Source organism: Malania oleifera, chromosome 9 (assembly GCF_029873635.1).
Source record: "Malania oleifera isolate guangnan ecotype guangnan chromosome 9, ASM2987363v1, whole genome shotgun sequence".
In the NCBI taxonomy this organism is placed as follows: Eukaryota; Viridiplantae; Streptophyta; class Magnoliopsida; order Santalales; family Ximeniaceae; genus Malania; species Malania oleifera.
The window spans coordinates 60,857,005-60,882,707 of record NC_080425.1 but is presented as its reverse complement, the minus strand read 5'-3'; positions in this window follow the sequence as shown (position 1 = coordinate 60,882,707).

Genomic DNA, 25,703 nt, shown 5'->3' with positions numbered 1-25,703 from the left:
AGGAAAGAATTAAAACTGCTTAGAAAGAGGACCTAGAATTAGCAGAGATAATAGCTAGAGTATAAGGTGGTCAGGGAGAGGAGTTCAGCATTTCAAATAATGGAGCTTTGAGGTTTCGCACCAGATTGCGTGTGCCTACGAATGCTGATACTAGGAGAATGATTTTAGAGGAGGCTCACAGATCTCTATATACGGTTCATCTTGGCAGTACGAAAATGTATAAGGACCTTCGGGAATTTTTATGGTGGAGCGGCATGAAGAGGGAGATTGCCGAGTTTGTAGCACCGTGTTTGACATGCCAGCAGGTTAAAGTTGAGCACCAGAGACTGGTGGGTCAATTGCAACCACTTTTCATTCTAGAGTGGAATTGGGATCACATATCTATGAATTTTGTTACAAGATTGTCATCGGCATTGCATGATTAGAATGCGATTTGGGTGATCGTAGATCGTCTAATGAAGACCGTCCATTTCCTTCCCATTAAAATCAACTACTCCATGGACAGACTGGCAGAGATTTATGTTCAGGAAATAGTCCATTATCATGGTGTGCCAGTGTCTATAGTTTCAAATCGAGACCCACGTTTCACGTCACGGTTTTGGAAGAACTTGCTAAAGGCTCTGGGGTCTCAGTTATCCTTCAGCACGACCTTTCATCCTTAGACAGATGGGCAAATTGAGAGGATGATCCAGATTCTTGAAGATATGCTACAGGCTTGAGTGCTGGAGTTTGAGGGTAGTTGGACCCAGTATATGTCACTAGTAGAATTTACGTACAATAATAGCTACTAGGCCAGTATCAGGATGGCACATTATGAATCATTGTGTGGAAGAAGGTGTCATTCCCCATTATACTGGGATGAGAAAGGTGAGTGGCAAGTTGTGGGGCTAGAGCTAGTGCAGCAGGCATATGTTAAAGTTCGGCTCATTAGAGGCAGGATCAGTGTAGCTCAGAGCCGGTAGAAGAGTTACGCTAAACTCGCCATAGTAAACTGAAATTTGATATGGGAGATCACGTGTTTTTGAAAATAGATCCATTAAAGCGAATTATGAGATTTGGAAGGAAGGGTAAGCTTAGCCTTAGGTTTATTAGCCCGTTTGAGATCCTTGAGAGAGTAGGGGTAAGTTGCCTACAAGCTAGCCTTACCACCCATTTTATTCAGAATACACAACGTATTTCATGTTTCCATGTTGAGGAAATACATCCCAGACTCCTCCCATGTAATTAGTTTTGGTGAGATCGAGCTTAGGGATACTCTGACGTATAAGGAGGTACCAATACAGATTTTGGACAGGAAAGATCAGGAGTTGCGCAATAAGAAGATTCCTTTAGTAGAAGTCCTATGTACAAAACATGCAGTAGAGGAAGCTTCATGGGAGCTCGAGGAGCAGATATGACTGAAATACTCGCATTTACTCAGTGGGGTTCAACGGTACTTAGGAAAAAATACAGATAAGTATGCAATGTCTCTTTCGCAGGTTAATCAGTACATGTAATACTCTTTTGGTAGTAGGTAGTATTTTGGTTTTTGGAGAATTTTAGTTAATGTATTTGTAATCTCCCAGGACTCTGTATGTAACCACGATATTCCTTCGCCACAAATGAGGGTAAGTAATAAAATAAGTAACTTATATTCTTTAAAAGATGATGTCAATACAGATAGTAAATTTTGAGGATGAAATTTTTATAAGGATGAGAGAATATAAAGACCTGAAGAATTATAGTAATTAAATAATAAAGGAAGTGGAGAAAATTATTTTTGAAAAAGGGGTTTCAGTAGGGTCTCGTCGATGAGTGCAGGGTGCTCGTTGACAAACAGGCTTCTTGGGCTCATCGACGGGGACATACGTCTCGTTGATGAGAACTTACCGAGAGACTGTTTCTAGGACCTAAAACTTGTCGACGAGGAGAAAGTGTTCGTCAATGAACCTCCTTCATGGACATGTCGGCGAGGAGATATGGCTCGCCAACGAGGCCACGTGGACAAGCATTCTATAAAAATGCAAGAATTCATTTTCCTGCCAGAGAAACATAAGAGATTTTCTCTCTCTCTCTCTCTCTCTCTCTCTCTCTCTCTCTCTCTCTCTCATTTCCTCCCCTCTGCCTTCTCTCTAGAAATTTGGTCTCATTTCACGCCAATTTGACGATCCGAAGCCGCCATACTACTCCTAGGAACTTTCTCTTCATATCTACAGAAGTAGATCGTTGGTTAGGCCAACTTGGGAAGCATCCCAAAATTTGAATAAGTTGATTATTTTAAGTTTTATTAGGTTTTTGGTGTTTCTATACTGAAAAGAATATGTTAGGAAAGATAATACTAAAATTTTGTTGGGGAAAATGTAAATTTCAGGGAGTTAAGCTGGGAAAAACCATGGGTGTAATTTTGGATTAATTGGTGGGATTCTCAGTAGGCCAGGTAAGGGGACAAACTAAGTCAGTATTTTTCATGAAATTATTTACCATATTACAATATTTATTTTCAAAAATTATGTATGTATTAGCACAGTGTTTAGGAATACTGTTGTTGAACAGGAAAATGGATTTAATGTTAATCAACAGAAAATATGATTTCAGATTAGGTTTTATGCTTAAAGGTAATATTCATATTTGTGTGGCATAAGTATTATTTCCATGAAATTATGTTATATCAAAATATTATGATTTTCCCATAATAAGCATGTTTTTCTCAATTTTCAGGAAAATTATTAAACAGTACAGAAACCATGTTTTACACATATTATGTAAATTAGTACAAGAATTTCATGTTCGATACGTTATGATATGCCGGCGCAGATGTTGTGACTTTCATGTTATGATATGCCGGCACAGATACCGTGGCTTTCATGTTATGATATGCCGGCACAGATGTCGTGATTCATATTGGCTCAGATGCCGTTATTATGTATGATATGCAAGATTTCATGAAATATTAACATGTCAGATATTATTATGATTATGAAACAGTTATGTACTAATATATTAAACGTACTATATGTTATCAGAAACCGGATGATTTAGTTTAGATTTCACGAGCACTGTACCGTAGCTACAAGTTCAAGTTCAAGTTCAAGTTCAAGTACAAATTCATGATAGTGCTACTACACATCTTATGTAGAGTGTGGGAGATGGCAGTCGATGTGTCTTCATGGTAGTGCAGGCGCTCCCTTGGCAGTCCATACTAGGTGGAGCAAGCCCATCGTACTTACAAACTCATGTTTAACTTAGCGTGGTCGGCCAGCCATTGTTAGGTCCCTCCTTCGAGCCGCACAATCTAGTTATGTGGGGGTAATACATGACATCAACTAGCTATCCATCCTAAGTATTATTCATGTATGTACAGCTATATAAGATTATTTTCATGTAAAGTAATTTAGTACGTTATTTCATGTTATGATGTATCATGTTTTATTCAAATACGATACAGATAGTTTTTACTAGTTATGATTTATGTACTGATATTATGTATAACACGAAAATACTTATGTTGTCACACACTGGTATTAGTTTATTTCCCTTATTGAGAGGTGTCTCACCCCAGCTTACAAAACATTTCAGGGAATCCAGTTAGAAAGACGAATCGAGCTCTGCGTTAGTGGAGGCAGTTTATACTACCCTGGTGGGAGGGTGAGTTACTGAGCTATGATCAAATAGTTTTGGACTATGATCCTAGATTTACCGTTTTGGTCTTTTGGGATGTACATATATATTTGATAGATTAGTAGTACTCTAGTATTGTAACTGTTAGATGGTATGTATGTAATTTATGTTTTCCGCTGCTTAGGTATCAAAGATGTATGACAAGTATATCCATGGTACCCATGGGTCCAAGTTGATCATAATTATGTCAATTTAGCAGGTTATGGGGATCATTACGTATGTTATTATTAAAAAAAATTATGGTAAAATAGGCAAGTCGTTACACCGGGTTTGGCCGAACCTCGTTAAAAATTCGGTGTCTGTGCTCTTTCTCTATCTCTTTTATATTTCCGCAACTATATTCATATTATATTTGTTGTGCATGTGTTAAATATTGATATATATATATATATATATATATATGAATATCTAAAATAAGTGAGAATAATAGGGTAATACTGAATTAATTGAGATATCCACGGATTAAATTAATTGAGTTGTATAATACTGAAATCAGTGTGTATCCAAATTTGTGTTTGTATGGTTAGGATTCAAATTAAGGATTGAAATACCAAAAAAAATTTAAATACCCAATTCACCCCCCCCCCCTATTGGGATTACACCTGAATTAACAATTGGTATCAAAGTCTCATTACATATACTCAATTTTTTTTGTAAAAAGACTACAATGGCTTATTTTGGTGTATCCCCGTTTTATGAGGGAAAATTCTCTACAAGCCCTCTAATGTTTTATGGTGAAAATTTCTCCGATTAGAAATTAAGAATGACTATTTTTATCAAATCAATGAATTTGAGGACTTGGAGAGTAATTGTTCAAGGGAATTTTATACCCATGAAAATTTTCAATAATGTTTAAATTCCAAAGTTAGAAAATGAGTTTAATAAAAATGACATGAAATTGATGCAAGTAAATTTTAGTGCAATGAATATTCTATTTCTTGCCTTAGATACTAATGTATTTCACGAAATTAAATCATGTCAAAGTGCTAAGGATATATAGGAAGAACTCGATAGGAGATTTGGAGAGACCAAAGGAACGAAGTCCACCACTTGGGAAGATTCATGCTCAAATAATTAGGTAGTGGAAAATTGTGGTCTGATTGCATTAGTTGATGAAGAGGTACACTCTACTCATTCTACTTCTCATAATGATTCTCCAAATGATTCATGCAATGATGGTGATACATCTTGTGATATATATTGTGATAATTCTGGTAGTGAATCATATGATGAATCTGATAATGATAACATGCCATCTTATAAGGAATTACAAAAGGGATTTGTTATGGCTCATAAAATTTTAACAAAGATGTTCAAAAAGAAAACAATGTTGGAAAATGAAAATAAAGACTTAGCGAAATAGTTAGAAGATTTTAGAGAGTCATACTTCTTTGGAAAAAAAAAATTGTTGAGAAGGAATTAGAAATTAAGAGATTAGTAACAAAAAATGGGGCATCACTAAAAGATTTAGAAACAAAAATTAGTGTTGAAAAAGAAAAGTATTTGAAAATCATGAAATTAGAAAACATAAATGATATGATGACAAAATAGCTGAAAGAGTTAAGATCCAAGATTTCGAGTGATAATGCAAAAGATTTTCAAATTTCTGAACTTGAATGTAAAGCAAACAAAATGACCAATGAATTTGTAAAATTACAAGCTGTTTGCAAAGGTTTAAAGAATTTAAAAATTCAAGGCCTAGAAAGAAAGATAGAGGATCAAGCTAAGATCATCCACACATTTACTAAGGGAAAAGAAAATTTTGACAAGCTCTTAGGTTCTTAAAAGATAACCTTGGACAAAGAAGGTATAGGTTACAATGGAATTGAAAATAGGAGAAGAAAGAATCTATACATTGGGTACTTTGTTAAAGCGCCAAAATTCTATGCTAGTACCTTTTTCGGTCTGTATGCTCACACCACATGTGTATTATGTAAAAATAAATGGCACATTAAATTTGATTGTCCATTTAAAAGGAAAGGTGTAAAGCCCAAATAGGTTTGGCGAGATTACAATAAATTTAACGGCCTCCCAAAAAATAACACCAACATCCAGCCAAAACAGGACTACAAGTCCAAACAAAACAAAACAAAACAAAGACCTACAAAACAAACCTCACGCAACAAAACAAACAAAAGAAGAAAACTTCATATAAACATAAACCAATACTAATAGGAAATCAGCTAAACATACCTTATATAAGTCGTACTCATCTTCTCTAGTTTATTCAAACCATTGATAACTTTAGGAAGTTGACTACTATTTGTAAACAAACTATTTCTCCCCATAGCACATTGTTGAGCCAAAGCATCTGTCACTTTGTTCCCTTCTCTATACCAATGATTTATCGAAAAGTCTACTCCCTCCAATAAACCAATAAGCTGCTCCCAAAAATCCCACAAATATCATAAGGAGCACTTACTGGATCTTATCCAATTTACAACAATATTCGAATCACATTCAAAATCAATACTGGTATGACCCAAATGTTTACGTATCTTTATTCCCTCCAACACAGCTCTCAATTCAGCTTCATTATTTGAACAAGAACTAAAATATTTTGAAAAACCAAAAACAAAAGAACCTGTAGGGTCTCTAAGAATGCCACCACCACCCGCCCGCCCTGGGTTCCCCAAGCAGCTCTTGTCCAAATTTAGCTTCAACCTCCTTTGCCTCGGCTTTAGCCATCTCACACATTGCATAGTTTTAATTCTTTTATTCATAATTTGCACTTCCAAATTCTGCAATATTCGAACATCAGCATCCTTTAACTGAGCCATTCCTATCATGTTCTTGCTCAAAATCCCCACCCAATGCTTAATGAACAGTCACACATCTGTACTACTTTCCAATTTCCCCTCCATTCTAGTCGTACATCTCCTTCTCCACAGCCTCAAAACTACTAAATAAGGAATCAAACCCATCAATGATACCAATTGAGAGTATCTGGAGGCCCTATTAAACCACATTTGGACTCTTTCTTTTCAACTTTGATGCCTAAGGAAAGGTACGCCTACCTCCACCGAAACCTTCCTCCAAACATCAGCAGCAAGGGATCCCTTATTTAACATATGTTCCATATCTTCTGGTTGTCTCATCTCACAACAATTATATGCCGAAGCAAGTGATACCCCCACCCTTCTCACCTTTTCTTTCAAGTACTTATTAAAAGATATCCTATTATAATCAAATCAGTGGAATTCTCTAAAGGATCCAAATGGTCTATCAAGACATTTTAATAAATATTCCCTTTGTGCTCAAAATATAAAATTTTCAAATTTTGATTTACCCTAAAGCTATTTCCTCCTTAAGAAATCTTACCATACCACGATCACATACGATAAAGAATCATCTATTCTTGGCTCGTACCCTTGCTTAAAAATGAAGACATACTTATAAGGTATCGTCCGATGATTGAATAATCAGAAATACCCAAAGAGCAGCATTCAAAAATTAATACTCTCCCAAATTGCTTTTTGTCTAAGTAGTTATATTCGCTTCCACGAAATATTTTGAATATTGTTCACTCATAATGAATATTCTTCTAAACTTAATCATAATTTAATTGTTAAGAGTATTTATCAAATCTCACTTCACAAGCTCTCAAAGTTTAAGTCAAATCTATTATAAGCTTTTGAATATGTCAAATGGCTAAGTTATATGCAACAGGTTTAATTTATATGAAAATGCAAATGACTAGGAAACCTATGCATTGAGATCCATAAGAAAAGAAGCAATATAGGCTTATAACCCTAAAGTAGAATTGTTTATGACTTTTTGGTCCTCTAAGCTAAAGCAAGTAAAGCCAAGTATAAATCATTGAAAATCCTAGAACACTCGGCTAAACTGGTGAAGAATGATTAAAATAAAAAGGCATAAGAATATGATAAGTGTACAATTGAAGGGGAGCAAATTAACTTGAAAATACTATAGCTTTGAAAAATAAGCATAATCACATTTGAAATCTTATTGTGTATTTACATCTGATATCAAAACATGAATGGTATGTGTACATTCTTTTATACATATTTGATGCAACATGTTAATCACAAGGATTTTTTTTAAACTATACTGAATTAAACTTGTTGCATGCTTGAAAATATTTAAGAGAGCTTAGATTTACTCCTAGAGAAAGAGCATAAAGAACTCATGTGCATCATAGCATCACTATAGTTGGTCTACAATAATTTACAATGATTGCTTATATGGGTTTGAACTTGTAGTGAAATTAATCCTTATTAAGTATAAGCATTTCATTTCATCTACGCAAGTATTCAAATTCATAGGAGACATCTGGAAATTATTTCCTATCTTATTGTGCAGTGAACTTTCTATGGCATGCACTCAATTATGATGATCCTATTGAATACTCTAAATGAAAAATATATTTTTTATAACAATTTTCGAGAGTTAACCTTATGATCTTGTTTTTAAAATGCATTGATATAATTCGGATCTGTATGGTTAGTCTTTCTAGTTATAATTCTTTTCTGAATGAACTTAGAAGTAAAAAATTTAGAGCACAATTTGTTTTAAAGATCCAAAAAGTGAGAGATATATACTAGAGTAAGTTTTTTATGATAACTAAAGGGAGAGAGAAATTTTTTTTGAAGATCAAAAGGGGGAGAGATATTTTTTAAAATTGCATAGTCTACAATGTGTATGAGCTTAAATAAATAAAAAGAGGGAGAGCTTTTCTAAGCTAAAATAAATATAGTTGCCTAGAATTATATTAGATTACATAATTTAAGGGGAGCAACATCAATTAATATTCACAATTGGTTAGAAATTTCAAATTTGGCTCATTTGTTCACATTTTGTGTTAAACTCATAGCATGATGATTGCATGTTAAATGACACATGTTAATCCTCACATAAACCTTTGAACTTTAATGAGTGCTTTACTTATCCATGTCTATGTAATTTGACACACTGTGTATGTTTACATTGCAGTCTAATTCCATAACACAATTTGCATTAGCAAGGGGGAGAAGTAAATTGCATAGCACAGGTAAACATATTTCACAGTACGATTTTAAAATATAAACGTTGCATTTTTAAAAAAAAAATGAGATATAATTATGTCAGAACATTCTTGTTATATACTTTTTTGTTGATGTTAAAAGGAGGAGAAGAATATAAGGTTATGGCAAAAATAGTTTGCCAGGAAGAAAAGTACATAAGTACATGAGTTATACGTGCAAAACTATTGCCTATTTTACATTGTGCTAAATTTTATAATGTGCATCATTTAAGGGGGAGCCTTGTTAGGCATAACCTATTTTTTATTTTTGCTCATGTATTTGTCATTATAAAAAAAGGGTGAGATTGTTGACTCTATAAGTCTAATCATGTTTTGATAATGACAAATCACTTGGTATTTGATCTATGTATTGAGAATGTGAGCATGACCATTACTTAGCATGCACGGAAGGTGATGAAGTCATGGAAGCCATGAGGATTAAGGCTTATATAACTTGGCACAATCTATGGAGCTAAAAGAGTAGAAAAATGAAAATGCAAGCGTCAAGTTCAAGATCATCATGAGAATGGGCATTTAAAATTGATTGTATTTGCATATTTTATATGATATAACTAGAAACTCAAAATATACCCTTGACTGACCTTAGGACACATGCATATCATGAAATTTTTTATTTACAAATGTCTTAAGTTAAAAAGAATTTTAGAGGCGAATTTTCTAGAGGCCTAGTCGACGAACCCCATAGCCTCGTCAACAAACGCATTAAGGGACCTCGGCAACGAACGACCCGTTCTCGTCGACGAAAAAATACCGAGAGCCCAAAAATTTCAGATAATCTCTCATCGATGAACGTATGTTCATGTCAACGAATGAGTGTTGAACACTCATCGACGAAGGTTTCCTCTCGTCGACGAATGTCAGGTGCTAAACGGCGTTTCCAGCAGGGATATGCGTGCAATTTTTTTTAATAAATGGATCCAATGGTCATAAATCGATCTAGAGCCGAGAACACTTATAAAATTAACCTAGAAACCCTAGTGCCTCGCTTTTTGCATATGATTGAAGAGCTTTGAACATTCTTGCACATCTTTTGAGAAGCCTTGAACAAATTGCTAAGCATCATTGTCTGCACTCCAAAGAAGACACATTTACTTGGGCATTTGCATATTCAAGATCTAAACAAATATACGCACAACTTCTGCAAAATCTAGGTTTGATCTTAAGGTTTGGAAAAATAGTTTATTGAACTTTGAATTTTTATTAATCAATCATCTTTTCTCCATTATTCATTTTTTGAAAAATCTTTTTGGGAGTAAGAAACTTATTTGCTCATAGATTTGAAAAATCTTTTGGGAATAGCATTCTAAAGTTTGAATCCTGGTGATATTCAAAGTTGTATTTTTATTCAAAGAGATTTATCTTATTGGTGCCAAAATTATTTGAAAAATATTGTTTAAATCTTTGAAATATTCAAAGTTATATTTTTATTCAAAGATTTAATCGTACGAATTATTTGATAGCAAGAACTTAGATCTTCATAACATTCAAGACTATTTTTAAAGATCACATTTGGTATTCTTGCATCTAGTAAGTTGAACTAAGACCCTAAGTTCTCCAAAGCATCTACTTATATAATTATTCCGGGAGATATTGATTTAAGGGTAATTTTGTGAAGCATATCATTCATATAATGATATCATTGTTACATACATACTGAACTTCAAGTTTTATCATATGAATATGTGTTAGGAATTTTTATTGTACTCATTAGCTTGTTTAGAAGCATTTAAGTGTTCAGGAATTTCATCAATCTATCGTATTGACGGTTCAAGTTGTGAACCGGGAAGGAGGAAGTTGTGCCTCGTATAAACAGCGGAGTAGGAAGAAGCTATGTATCTTGTAAGCAGCAAATTTGTAACAGGAAGCTCCGTCCCAGTTAAAGGAGCGGATTAGTGCAATCCTTGGGGGTTTTTCCCAAGGCGAGGACGTAGGCCGAGTTTGGCCGAACCTCGTTACAAATTCGTTGTCTGCGCTCTCTCTCTATCTCTTTTATATTTCCACACCTATATCCATATTATATCTGTTGTGCATGTGTTAAATATTGATATATATATATATATATATATATATATATATATATATGAATATCTAAAATAAGTGAGAATAATTGGGTAATACTGAATTAATTGAGATATCCACGAATTAAATCAATTGAGTCGTATAATACTGAAATCGGTGTGTATCCAAATTTGTGTTTGTATGGTTAGGATTCAAATTAAGGATTGAAATACTAAAATATTTTTACATATCCAATTCACTCCCCCCCCCCCCCTCTCGGGATTACACCTAAATTAACAGATAGACTTTGAAGAAATCCATGCTCCTATAGTTAGAATGGAAGTCATTCATATGTTGCTTGCTTATGCCGCTTTTAAGAATTTTAAATTGTATCAAATGGATGTTAAAAGCACTTTCTTAAATGGATATATAAATGAAGAAGTGTATGTAGAACAACCTTTTGGTTTTGAAAATCATAAATATCCTGCTTATGTATACCGATTGTCCAAAACCTTGTACGGATTGAAACAAACTCCTAGAGCTTGGAATGAAAGGTTTAGTGGGTTTCTATTAGAAAATGGGTTTACCCGTGGCAAAATTGACACTACACTTTTCATTAAATCTAAAAATGATGAAATGCTCCTTGTGCAAATCTATGTAGATGATATTATTTTTGGAGCAACAAATGATGATTTGTGTAATGAGTTTGCCAAATGCATGCAAAGTGAATTCGAAATGAGCATGATGAGTGAACTAAGTTTCTTCTTAGGACTTCAAATCAAATAGGCTAAACATGGAACCTTTATATGCTAATCTAAATACGTAAGGGACTTACTAAAGAAATTTAATATGGAAGATGGTAAAATTCTTGGAACTCCTATGAGTTCTTCCACAAAACTTGATAAAGATGAGCAAGGCATCCCTATTGATATGAAACTATATCGTGGCATGATAGGTAGTCTCCTATACCTTACAATTAGTCGTTCTGATATCATGTTTAGTGTGTGCATGTGTGCTAGGTTTCAGGTTGCTCCTAAGGAGTCTCATCTGTTAGCAGTCAAAAGAATTCTTAGGTACCTAGTTGGGACTATAAAATTAGGTTTGTGGTAACCTAAGCATACGACATTTGAGATTGTGAGTTACACTGATGCTGACTTTGTCGATAGTAAGGTTGATAGGAAAAGTACTAGCGGCACTTATCACTATTTAGGACAATCTTTAGTTTCTTGGTTCTCTAAGAAACAAAACTCAGTTGCCTTGTCCATAACCGAAGCAGGATATATTGCGGCTGGAAGTTGTTGCGCCCAACCCTTTACATGAAGCAACAACTTATGAATTTTGGATTGCACTATGATACGGTTCCAATTAAATGTGATAATACTAGTGCAATTAATATCTCTAAAAATCCTATCTCACATTCATGAACCAAACATATTGAGATTAGACACCATTTCATTTGTGATCATGTACGGAAAGGGAATGTAGCACTTGAGTTTGTGTGCACTACTGAGCAGTAGGTTGATATTCTCACCAAACCTCTTTAGGAAGATAGGTTCATATAGAGTAGACGCAAGCTAGGTTTAATACACAGCAGAGAGGCCACATAGATTTTTGATAGAGTGCATAAACTTAGGGGAGCTTTTTAACATAGAAAATATATGGCTCTGGATACCTTAAAATCTATCACTGTCTTATATTTTTTGAATTTGGTTATGTTTTGGAATGCATGGCTATTATATCTCTTGCATGTTAATAGTTATATTTATGTTTTATGTTTTAATCATTCTAGACTGTTTGAGTTAGCAGTTATGGATAAATTGTTAATTTAAAACTCAATCAGGACATTTATATACAGGTATTTTTAGGAAACAACTCTATTTTCAAACAGCATGCTGCCAAATTTTCTAAAATTTTTCCCGATCTTTTCTTATATTTAAATAATTCATATTCAATGTCTATCCATATGTGCTTCATATTTATCATAGCTCTTTTTGTTGTTGCTATTAGATTTGGTGTGATCCCAAGAGAATGATGAATTGGGTTTTAAAACATTTTTTGCTAATTTAAACAATTACGCTGATTCACCACAGTTCATATCCCATTCAATATTGAAAATGTGTACATACAACGATTAAAATATCATTGTGTGCATACATACACGTGTGTTGCATATCTCATTTAAATTAGTTCTGTGTGCATGTAAGATGGTTATAGCAAAACATGAACAAGCATACACATGTTAAAATTTTAGTGCAAGAATTTAAATAAGATAGAGAGAGAATGACACATAGATTTGTTAATGAGGTTCGGTCAATACTACCTACGTCCCCACCTTGGGCATACCCCCCAAGGATTCCACTATACCTACTCACTTAATCGGGCAGAGTAGATGCCTTTTATATCCTCTCCTTACGGGGCGAGGAAAACTGTAGCTCAATTACTAGGTTGAGCTGAACTAGTCTCACTTATGGAGCTGAAACTCTCCAGTTCAATTTCAGGCTGAACCGAACCGATCTCATTTACGGGGCTGAGACTCTCTAGTTCAATTAATGGGATGAACCCAACCATTACAATAAAACATTTTTGTACATAAAACATGCTTCTGAAATACAAGCAAAGATGTACACGATAAAGTTATAAATATATGCTCTCTTGTGATATGATTTATGCTCAGTAGAGTAAGGGTGTTTTTCTAAATAAATATTCTAATCTTTGAAGAAAGATGTATATGATAAAATGCTTCAAATATTTGAACCCCGATAAAATATTCTCCTAAAAATATATTTCAAATGCACCAAAGAATCAAGGATTTGTTCTAAAAATATTTTTGCAAAAACTAATATGCAGGATCTTTAATATTATATGAAACATGCAATAAAAGCTTAAAAGATCAAATGTAAAATAAATATTTTCTCTAATGAAGATTTGCAATAATATTGTTTGGAGAAGTTAGGATTTATGCTCAAAATGTTTTTGTAATAACTACACTTTAAAAACAATCAGCATAATAAAAAATACTCTCTTAAAAATAATGTTTTCAACAAAAGAGTCAAAAAGAGTTTGGAGAGTATGAAAAGATTTGACCCCAAAATGATTTTTCAAGTAAAAAAATATGTGATGGAACTTTGATTAGTAAAAATATTTGAGAGAAAAATTAGGCTAATCAAAGTTACTAATATGGAGTTATGAGCGGGTATTTATAGATTTTCTATAAATTTTGATCATTGGGGACATGCTCGGTATTTTGGAAAAGATTAATTAAATTTTAATGACGTTTTAATGCATTTAAAAAATTCCAACCCGAGAGCTCTGGTCGACTACTTTTGTGGTTCGATCAACCATGAAGCCAAGTTCAGTCAACCAGGGAATTTTTGAACTATAAGTTCGGTCGACCAGACTTGAGATGATTTCCAAACCTGCACAATTCGGTCGACAGGGTCAATTTGAGCTACAAGGTTCGGTCGATCGGGCGATTGGCAATTCCCACGTGTGGGTTCGATCGACCAGGGCGTTGCTCGTATAAATCTGGTCGGTCGACCAGGAGGTCAACTTGTTGACCGAAGGAGGTTCGATCGACTAGGTCTACATATATATATTTGGTTAATCAACTGAGAGGTCAACCTATTGACCTGGTGGGAGTTCAGTTGACCGAGGAGCTTAGTATAACTGAGTTCGGTCAACCGAACATGCCAATTTGAGCATTTTTTGTCCTTTTTCTTATATAAAATTTACTTTATTCATATGATGATTAATATTAAGCCTATAAGGCATATTTTTATGAAATATGCAAAGACCTAAGGTCGATTTAAGGCCTTTGAGAAATAACCCTAAAAATCTCAATCGACCCCTAAGGTCATTCAGTTCACTATAGTCAAACTACGGCCATATGAGCATATAATTCATATCATGCAGATGCATACATTATTACAGACCATAGATATGAAAATAAATGCAATACAAATAAAACACAAATGTCTTCTTCTTTCTTCTTTCTTCTTTACTCTTTAACTCTATGAAATACGCCAAATATGAGCTTCGAGTCGTGTCATGGCTTCAATGTCCTCTTGATCTTATGTGTGACCTGAAATATACTTGTTAACGAACTAAAAAGCACACATAAGAACCGCTTGTGTTTGTCACCATCAAAACGGAGATCGAATTCAAAAAGCCAACAGTTGCCAAAAGGGGGAGAAGAGGGCAAAATTGGGTACTTTGAAAAATGCTTTGTGAATACTTTAAAAAATGCTTTGTGAACTTTAAATCCTTAAACTTCTCATTATGCATATTGTCAAGTGGAGTCTTTCAAGGTTATACCCACTTTTCAATGATGTATTTGTCATCATAAAAAAAGGGAGAATGTTGACCTGATAGGTCATACCCTATTTTGATTATGACAAATACTCTGATATTTAATGATTGATGATTTTTGTGTGCAGGATCAATTGAAGGTTTCAATATGATGCGCATAGACTTGAAGAAGCTAAAGACCCAGTTCATTTATTTGTTGCAATTTAATTAAGGTTTATTCGGGTCTGTAATAATTAAAGATCAATGGTCTGTAATAATTTAATGCATTGCATGCATGATAGAATAGATAAGCTCAAAAGCCTTAGATCAACCATAGAACACAAAGTTTTGCATGAAAAAGTCTCTTATTATCTTAGAATTAAGTATCATGTGATTAGGGACAAATTCATAAAAGGAATTGGACCGAAATGTACAATGTTGGCATGTTCGGTCAACAGAACTGCAATGCACAGAATTCTTCGGTTGACCGAACCTTCCCAAGGTCTAACTGTTGACCACTCGATCGACTGTCCTAAAATGAATACCAACTCACTGGTCAACCGAACGAACACGTGGGAAGTGCCAACGCCCTGACCGATCAAACCTCCAGGTTCAAAAAGACTTGGTCGACCAAAGTATATGAAGATCGGTCAACCGAACTTAGTCTGGTCGACCGAACCTCGGAGGGTTCAGAATCGCCTTTGATTGGTCGATCATCTTCCCAATTCAAAGTCATCTTGGTCGACCGAACTGGCAACCCGGTCGACCGAACCATAAAAATGATCGACCGACCCTCTTCGGTTGCTCGAATTTTACCGAGGATAAAAAGTTGTTAGTCTTTATTAATTCTATTTAATTTTTTCCAAAAATACCAGATAGATTCCAAATGATTATAATTTCAGGGGTGCCTATATATACCCCCTCATTTACATGGATTAGCACCAGATTAGTAAAAGTGATTAGCAATTTTATCTAAAATCCAAAAGTTCCATTTCTCATATTCAAGCTTCCTAGATTCATTCTTACTCATTCTTATTGTTAAAATCACTTAGTAAGAGTGCTCTTGTGTTCATCTCATTAAGCTTACACTCTCATCTACTTGTATTGATTGAGATTCATTTTATTTTGAGAGTAAGCATTAAGTTTCTCTAGGAGATTTTATTTATAAGTCTTCCGTTGGAAAACTTCTTTGAGCTTGTGAGTTTTGCATAATCATTGCAATACTCAAGAGCTCATATTACGTTTTGTTTATAAAATAATCTTTGCAAACCATTTTCAAATATCTCTTGTGCTTATTTTTGAGAAATTTTTTTTTGAGATATCTGATTGTGTTGTGTAAGATCTTTGTTGTTGAATATTGTGATTGATATTATTGTCCTGATACAAAGATCCTAACACTCACACTCTCATACACTGATTGTTATACATGCATTATTTTTTAGAGTGGACATCAAAACTACATTGAGCTTATCATATCTTATCATTTGATAGTGTGTTGATTATATTGGTGCAAATCTTCTTAATTGAGAAGCATGTAGTTTGTACGCAAATTTTATTGTAAATATGTTGTATTCCAAGCGTGGCCTGAGGGGACGGTAATCCAGTTCAGAAGGATTGGTTGTAAAGGTTGAGGTCAATCCTGTACTAATTGACGTGGTTGTAATTAGGTGCTGCTCTAGCCGTTAAGTGAGCCTTAGTGTAATCCTTATACTTATGAGCCAGGGTAGGGACGTAGGCACTGTTACCGAACCTCGATAACGTATCTGGTGTTATCTCTCTTTTATTACTTTATTGTGCATGCTTAATTAGTTTACTTGGGAAGTTTAATTTCTGCTAAATATATACATTAATTAATTTTATCCGCACTAGATTGACCTTAGGTTTGTGTAATACTGCAGCTGGTTGATTGACTTAGGGGATTAATTTTTAAAATATCAATTCACCTCCCTCTTGGGATTATAGCAAAACTAACATTCATAGTATTTATTCATCCAAATTGCATCACAACCAGTCAGAGTTTGCATCCCAAATAGTAATCACAAGCAAACAATAATTGCAATCAAGCAGTACTTGCAACCATTTAATTAAGAAAGTTATTTTCATGCCACACAGTTTTTCCCCAAATATGATATATAATCAAAAATCATCATTTTCCAAATACCTAACTGTTCAAAAAATTATACCTAAGCATATATAAATTTTTATACTCGAATTTAACCAGTTCAAAATTAATAAAAAGCTGTTATAATGTATTCCCTTTATCTGCTCCTCGAGATTCTTGCTAAATCGAACAAAAAACGAAACCCTATATTCTAAAAATCCTAACTTAATTAGTTTAACCCCAGGATATTTATCATTTAAAATCTCCTAAGCCCACACACTCCCAATACTTGATTTAATATTAAAAATATCCTTATTACCCTAGTTTTGGAGTGGTGCTCATGAACTCCAAATCAAGTTTCTGCTCCGGTTAACTTGAAGAGAAACTCCCTAGGAACCTCGTGGCAGTTTCCGATGATCGAATTGGGCTAAATCTGAACCGGATTTGAAGAAAGAAGGTAGGGAAACTGAAACCTAGAGAGAGAAATGAGAGAGGATAGAGAATTTCATAGAAGAAATGATCCAGGGTCACTTTATACTCGAGCCTTCATCGACGAGTTTAAAAGGTTCGTCGACGAAGCCAAGAAGAACATTCGTCGACGAGGTGATCATGTTCGTTGACAAAGTGTTTAAAAACCTGAATTTTCCCTGCTCTTGGTAATTCCTCGTCGACAAGACACATGTACTCATCGACGAAACCCAAAAGGATGTTCATCGACGAGGAGAACAAATTCGTTGACGAGTCCCTACTTGATACCCTTTTAAAATTCCTTTTTCCCTTTCTTTTATTTTCCCTCTTTCCTTTTATTTATTTTCTTTTATTTTTCTAAATTCAAATTACTACACAAATATTTTTATAAAAGGAATCACATAATCAGAGAAAGGAAAAAAAAATAATGTGGATGTTATTCGATTATACAATTCAACCTCTAGTAAAATATACAATGTTTTCATTCAATAAAAAATTACTCAAAAGACTTGCGGCGTGACCATGGTTTTAAATAACGGCCGCGACTGTTACGTAGCGTCATTATGTAACGATTTTTGGGTTACCGATACCGTTACACACCGCAAAATCGGTGAGAAGAAAAATCATAGATGCAGCGACTGTTACAAATTGCAACCGTTTGTTTAAAGACCATTATGTAACCGCTACAGGACACTTACACCATTTTTTTTTTTTTAACTTTTTCTTCTCACTTTTTCCCTCTTTTCATAAATCATTCTCAATATACCATGTAGCGAGAGGGGGAAAAGATTATAATGAGGATGACAATGATACAAAATTTACTATTTCTTTAAATACTCACAAGCGATGCATTACATTACAGTTTGAAAATACTAACTTATTAGGAAAATATTTTATTTTGATAATATTAGTAATGTGATATTTATGTTCTATATTTTTCAACTTCGACCTTCTTTCTTTTCTAACTATTTTATATTTGTATTAATCATGTCTTATGTGTCAAATAGATTAGTGGAGCGTATAATGTATTTTGTTTTATTAATTAATTTAGCACACATGAGATTTTATCACAGATAAGAATAATAAGAAGTATAAATATGTACACACACGTAATTTTTCTATCAATAGTGGTTTAAAACAAATGTAAATTTGTTGCCCTTACCAAATAACTTAGTTACTTGAACTAAAAGATCCAAAATACACAAACTCTTTCTAAGAAGGACAAAAAGTTTAAAACATGCAAGTACACTAATATGCACAAGGTTGTGCGTGCTTCAAAAAAATTCACAGTCGTTATACCCACTTCCTGTTATGTAACATCTGCAACTCTCGCTTCCCATTACACCCGTTACCGCTACATTACGCTACCCGCTATCGCTATTTAAAACCATGAGCGTGACATGAACATATAAATGAAAAAAAGGATAGCAACAAAAGACATGAAAATCATCACTTATCAAATTGATCACAATTCATTCTTAGCAGAAAATTCAGCACTAGCCTATGTGTTGACACTGGAAAAAAGTGTCCACATAATATTGAAGAATAAATTCAAAACCAAGTCTCTAACACCCAAAGTAACAAAATCTTAGTTCTTAAAATTACGAAAATCCATATATAAAGTGAACATATTCCTACTCCATACTTACTATAATTGCATTTTTAGTTTTGCCAATTAAACACGGTCCTTCATTTAGAATGTAACTATCAATCATAAATAAAGAGTGTTGAAGTAGTACATTAGACTTAAGAGTAGGGAAATCATATTAGCAATACGACTACGATAAAGAATCTAATAAATCTTGGAAATTTTCTGAAGTCTAAATCCTAACTGGCTTTTTATGATCTCTCTTCTCTCAGTTGAAAGGTTGAACGACTTTAAGGTACAATGAGCTTATGTTCTTGCCTACTTATACCGTGAAGGGTTTCCTACATTCCTATATGTCTGACAACTCTTAACAAATCAGATGAAAACACATCAAAAACAGAAAATGACAGGATGTTGCAGATCACATGTCAATCTATCAGTATAGATAATTTATTGTTACACTTTTTCCTGCATCAAGAGGTGCCAAAGCCTCATAATGTAAATTTCAAGTCATTGAGGTGGCTCCCACTCATTGTGTTGTAGAAATATCAAAATGTGGAAGGGAATTGGGACTTTATAATGAGGTATAATGCACTTTCGTACACTTAATACATTTGTGGATCAGCTCTTACATTGCTAATATGGTATCAATGACCAGTTCTGCAATAGTCTATTAGATCTGCTAAAAAGAAATCAAGTATTCCATTGGAAGGAAAAGAACCAAAAGAACCCCACATTAACAATCAAGAAAGAGGACGGTAATCCTCAACAAACTTAAACTAAAACAAAGATTGCTTCAGTCCAGTCACTAGCATTTTTCACTTATGCAGCTCTGAAAAAGAAACATGACAAGGACAATACAGACAAAAGAGTCATTCTTCCTGACAACAACCCCCATCTCAATATGCTTCAAAGCAGTTCCTAATGGATGATGTAAAACATACAATAAAGTGGTCATGTTGTAGTGAATATGAAAGAAATATTGCACATAGGTTATCCCAGACTTAGCAAGAAATGTATGATGCCTCCAAGCCATTTTGTGTCTTCCATTGATTTTTGTTTTTTGACCCGTTTACACAACTATGAAATGATAAAAAGTTAGTATTTTCACCACTCTAATATTGAAAGTAAAATAAGAGTTAAATTTTCAACAAACCTGAGTGTCCCTGTTTTTGCATACTCATTTATCTATTCGTAGCTTAAATTCATGTAAGAGAGAGAGAGAGAGAGAGATGGAAATATTTTGAGGCAAACCGTAAGTCCTTTGTGCAAGATTTTTCGGTGGAATAGACTTCAATATCCAATTAAATTAAGTTACAAGGAATGTCAAGAGATAGCATATAAGCAAGATTAAGGCATTTTGAGGTCTTTTGTTTACCATATATGTAGGCATAATTTAGAATAATTGGATTGTATTATGTAACTTTCAGCATCTAGGCATTTGCAATCATGTTTCACTTGTTAGAGATTTGCTATTATTTCCATATTATGTTTACCTATTTAAGGATCCGCTATTATTTTTCATTATTTAGTATTAAGAAAAAGCCTATTTATATGTTTGGTGTGTAACCATGAGAAGCAGATTGAAATACTAAGTATTATTGCCCTAAATTGATCTTCATTTTTACTCTCTTCTAATTCTTAATGGGCCACGTACTATATGTGCATGAAGCAAGCAAAAAACACTTATTCTTCCAACATTATTTAGATAAAAAAAAAAAAAAAAAATGCTACTTGGTGTAGTGTTTTTTAACCAACCGCGTCAGTCGTTGAGGTCTTCACCCAGATTAAAAAACGCAGGTCCATCAAACATTTTTGTTTAATAAACACTGGATGGACCAACGTGTTTTGAGCCACATCAATTTAGGAACAATAGATTAGTCTGACCTATTATTAAATCATTTTTATTAGAATAATATTAAAATTGAAAAAAAAAACTGAACAAAGATTCATCCTCATTATTGAGTTACAATATTATTGAACAGAATCCATCTTTGAACAAAAACACAACAATGAAATGGAGGGGGAAAAGACATGGATAGCTTTGGCAGGTCTCCCCCCACCCCCCCACCCCCCCCAAAAAAAAAATGTTTAGGAAATGATCTAACAAGCTATTTTCCACCAAAACATTAACTTGGTTGCAAAGAGATGTGTCCATTACAATACCTATTTCAATAATGCTTGGTGAAGTCCATGTGGGTTTTCTAATACAAAGTGTTGATGCTCCAAGCTATTTTCCACCAAAAACATAAACTTGGTTACTAAGAGATGCATCCATTACAATATCTATTGAAGAATACTTCGTGAAGTACTTATGAGCTTTCTTAATATCAAGTGTTGGTCCTCCAATTCATATCGGTTTGCTTCCTCCATTCCTTAAAAGTAGCACAATCAAACTTCATAGCAGCCAATCATTACGCTCAATTGTAAAATGGAACACAAATTGCCTTTTCAACGCAACTTCAAGAAAGATTAGAAATAAGGATATGGATGTAGCTCTCAAAACAGAGGAGACTAAAGTGCTCTCAGCAAGAATATTAGGATGCAGAGAGAATGAATTACTTAATAAGACTTTCAAGTGTTAGAACTGGAGGAGCCCATGGATGAGCTTGATACACATGAGTGAACACCAACTTGACCCAAAAGCTTAAGCCTATTGGGTCTTGGGCCAAACCATGTATATAAGCACCCATCATCCACTCAATTTTTCCAATGTGGGACAAACTCACAAGTGAAATTCTCAATAATCTCCTTCTCACTAGTGAGTTCTAATTGCTCCCCTTTGAACGAAAATCATCTCCCTTATGGTAGTAAGCTCAATTCCCTAATAGCTGCTCAAGTGAGCCTTACCACTGCCGTCTTACATGCCTCAGATTACATTCCACGTGCCTCCAAACCAATCATACCTCTCACATCTTGACCCTATTCGGATCCATCCCAGACCTAAATGATCCTTATTGGCCTCAGTCACACACTTGGTCCTCCAACTGTTAGCGCGTCAGTAGAATTAGTTTCACGTCTCAACTTTTATGATGTCGCTTACCCAAAGTTATGAACCGTCCGCTTTGATACCACTTGTTAGGACCGAAGGAGTCCATGGGTAGGCTTGATACACATGAGTGAACACAAACTTGACCCAAAAGCTTAAGCCTTTGGGTCAAGTTGGTGTTCACCCATGTGTATCAATCTCACCCATAGACTCCTCCGGTCCTAACAATTGGTATCAGAGCTAGGTTAGGTTCGAGTGGAGCAATGGCAGAGGAAGCAGGAAAGGCGTCTGAATGGCATAGACTTTGGATTCTAGAGGATGCAGATCAAGGATTATCTTTATGGGAAGAAGTTGCATCTACCACTTCTAGGAGAAAAAACTGCTGCTATGAAGGATGAGTAATGGACTCTCCTTGACAGACAGGAACTAGGAGTTGCATACAACGTTGTGAAAGAAAAGACCACAGCAGATCTGATGAAGGCTTTGTCTGGTATGTACGAAAAATCATCAGCAAATAACAAGGTACGTCTGATGAATAAACTGTTAAATTTGAAGATGACAGAGAATGTGTCAGTAGCACACCATCTGAATGAGTTTAACACTATCACAAATCAATTGTCATCTGTAGAAACTGATTTTGATGATGAGATTCGTGCACTGATCATTTTGGCTTCGTTGCCAAACAGTTGGGAGGCAATGAGGATGGCAGTAAGCAACTCCACAAGAAAAGAAAAACTAAAGTACAATGATATACGCGATTTAATTCTGGCTGATGAGATTCGCAAAAGAGATGCAAATGAAACCTTAGGATCTGGTTCTACCCTAAACCTTGAGACAAGAGGAAGAGGTAATGACCGAAATTCAGATCGAGGCAGATCAAAATCCAGAAATTATAATCAGAATAGAAGTAAATCTAGATCTGGTCAAAAAGGACAATGCAAGAACTGTGGGAAAATGGGTCACTTTATAAGGCAATGCAAAAGTCTTAAAAAGAAGAATGAGGATGACTCTGCTAATGCTATAACAGAAGAGGTATGGGATACATTACTTCTTGCAGTAGACAGTCCACTTGATGATTGGGTTTTGGACTAAGGAACTTCGTTTCATACCACTTCACACCATGAAATCATACATAACTATGTAGCAGGTGATTTTGGCAAGGTGTATTTGGCTTATGGTACAGCTTTGGATGTCGTAGGTATAGGAAACGTCCAGATGTTGTTGCCCAATGGGTCTGTTTGGTTACTAGAGAAGGAGCGACATATTCCTAACCTAAGAAGGAATCTGGTTTCTGTCGGACAACTTGATGAAGAAGGGCATGCAATACTATTTGTTGGTGGCACCTGAAAGGTTACAAAGGAAGTCAGAATATTGGCTCGTGGAAAGAAGTATAGTACTCTATACATGACCTCAAGTCCAAGAGACACAATTGCAGTTGTTGAAGCAAGTATTGATCTGAGCTTATGACACCGCAGACTTGGTCACATGAATGAGAAAGGGATGAAGATGTTGCTGTCGAAAGGGAAACTACCAGAATTGAAATCCGTTGATTTTGACTTGTGTGAAAGCTGTATCTTAGGAAAGCAGAAAATCGTGAGTTTCTTGAAAACTAGCAGGAACCCGAAGGCTGAAAAATTGGAGTTAGTGCACACTGATTTGTGGGGGACTTCTCCGATTACATCCCTTGGAGGTTCAAGGTATTACAGTACTTTCATTGATGACTAAACCAGAAATGTATGAGTTTATTTTATGAAAAATAAATCTGATGTATTTAAAACTTTTAAGAAGTGGAAGGCTATAGTTGAGACAGAGATGAGTTTGAAAGTAAAATGTTTAAGGTTAGACAATGGAGGAGAGTACATAGAGGGAGGGTTCAGTGAGTATTGTGTTGCACATGGATCAGAATGGAGAAGACCATCCTGGGACACCACAGCAAAATGGTGTGGTTGAGCGCATGAACAGAACTCTCAATGAGCATGCTAGGAGTATGAGGTTGCATGCTGGACTACCAAAAATCTTTTGGGCTGATGCGGTTAGTACTGCAGCTTACTTGATAAATCAAGGACCTTCAATTCCCATGCAGTTCAGACTTCCTGAAGAGGTTTGGAGCAATAAAGAGGTAAATTTTTCCCATTTAAAAGTTTTTGGTTGTGTTTCTTATGTTCATATAGATTCTGATACGCGTAGCAAGCTTGATGCAAAGTCTAAATATGTTTTTTCATTGGCTATGGTGATGAGAAATTTGGCTATCGATTTTGAGATGAACAAAATAGGAAAATCATCAGAAGTAGAAATGTGATATTTAATGAACATGTTATGTACAAGAACAAGTCAACTGTAGTGCCAGATGTCACAGAGATAGATCATAAGAAATCTGAGTTTGTTAACTTAGATGAGTTGACTAAAAGTACTTGTCCAGGAAAGGAGTAAAGAGAATAAGGAGAATATAGAATCATAGGTAGATCAGAGTACACCTATAGTTGCAGTCTGTAGATCTTGCAGGACCATTAGACCTCCACATATCTCCTGTTGACTGGTGGTAGCGAGTTAGAGTGTTATGATGAAACTTTGTAGGATGAAAATTCAAGCAAGTGGAAGTTAGCCATGAAGGATGAGATGGATTCCTTGTTGGGGAATCAAACATGGGAACTGACGGAATTGCCAGTAGGGAAGAAGGTTTTGCACAACAAGTGGGTATACAGAATGAAGAATAAGCATGATGACAAGCATTACAAATCCAGATTAGTTGTAAAAGGATTCCAGCACAAGGTGGGCATTGACTTTACAGAAATATTTTCTCCAGTTGTGAAGATGTCAATAATTAGACTGATACTGGGAATGATGACTGCAGAAAACCTACATCTTGAGCAATTAGATATGAAGACGGGATTCCTTCATGGTGACTTGGAGGAAGACATTTACATGATTCAGCCTGAAGGGTTCACTGTCCAGGGACAAAATAATCTAGTCTGTAAACTGAAAAAAAGCTTGTATAGCCTAAAACAAGCTCCAAGATAGTGATACAAGAAATTTGACAACTTTATACATAGAATTGGGTTCAAGAGATGTGAAGTTGATCGCTGTTGCTATGTTAAGTTCTTTGGCAATTCTTACATCATTCTATTGTTGTACGTAAATGACATGCTCATTGCAAGGTTTAACATTGAGGAGATTAACAATTTGAAGAAGCAATTGTCAAAATAGTTTGCAATGAAAGATTTGGGAGCTACAAAGCAAATCCTTGATAGTAAAATCATTATTGACATGGATAATGATACACTGAAGCTATCACAATCAAAGTATGTGAAGAAAATTCTTAGCAGGCTCAACATGAATGAAGTCAAACCAGTGAGCACACCCTTGGGTAGTCATTTCAAACTAAGCAAAGAACAATCACCGAAGATAGAAGAAGAAAGGGACCATATGAGCAAAGTACCCTATGCCTCAGCTATTGGCAACCTGATGTGTGTCATGGTGTGTACAAGGTTAGACATTACACATGCACTGGGAGTTGTGAGTAGATTCATGAATAGGCCAGGAAAGCAACATTAGGAGGCAATTAAGTGGATTT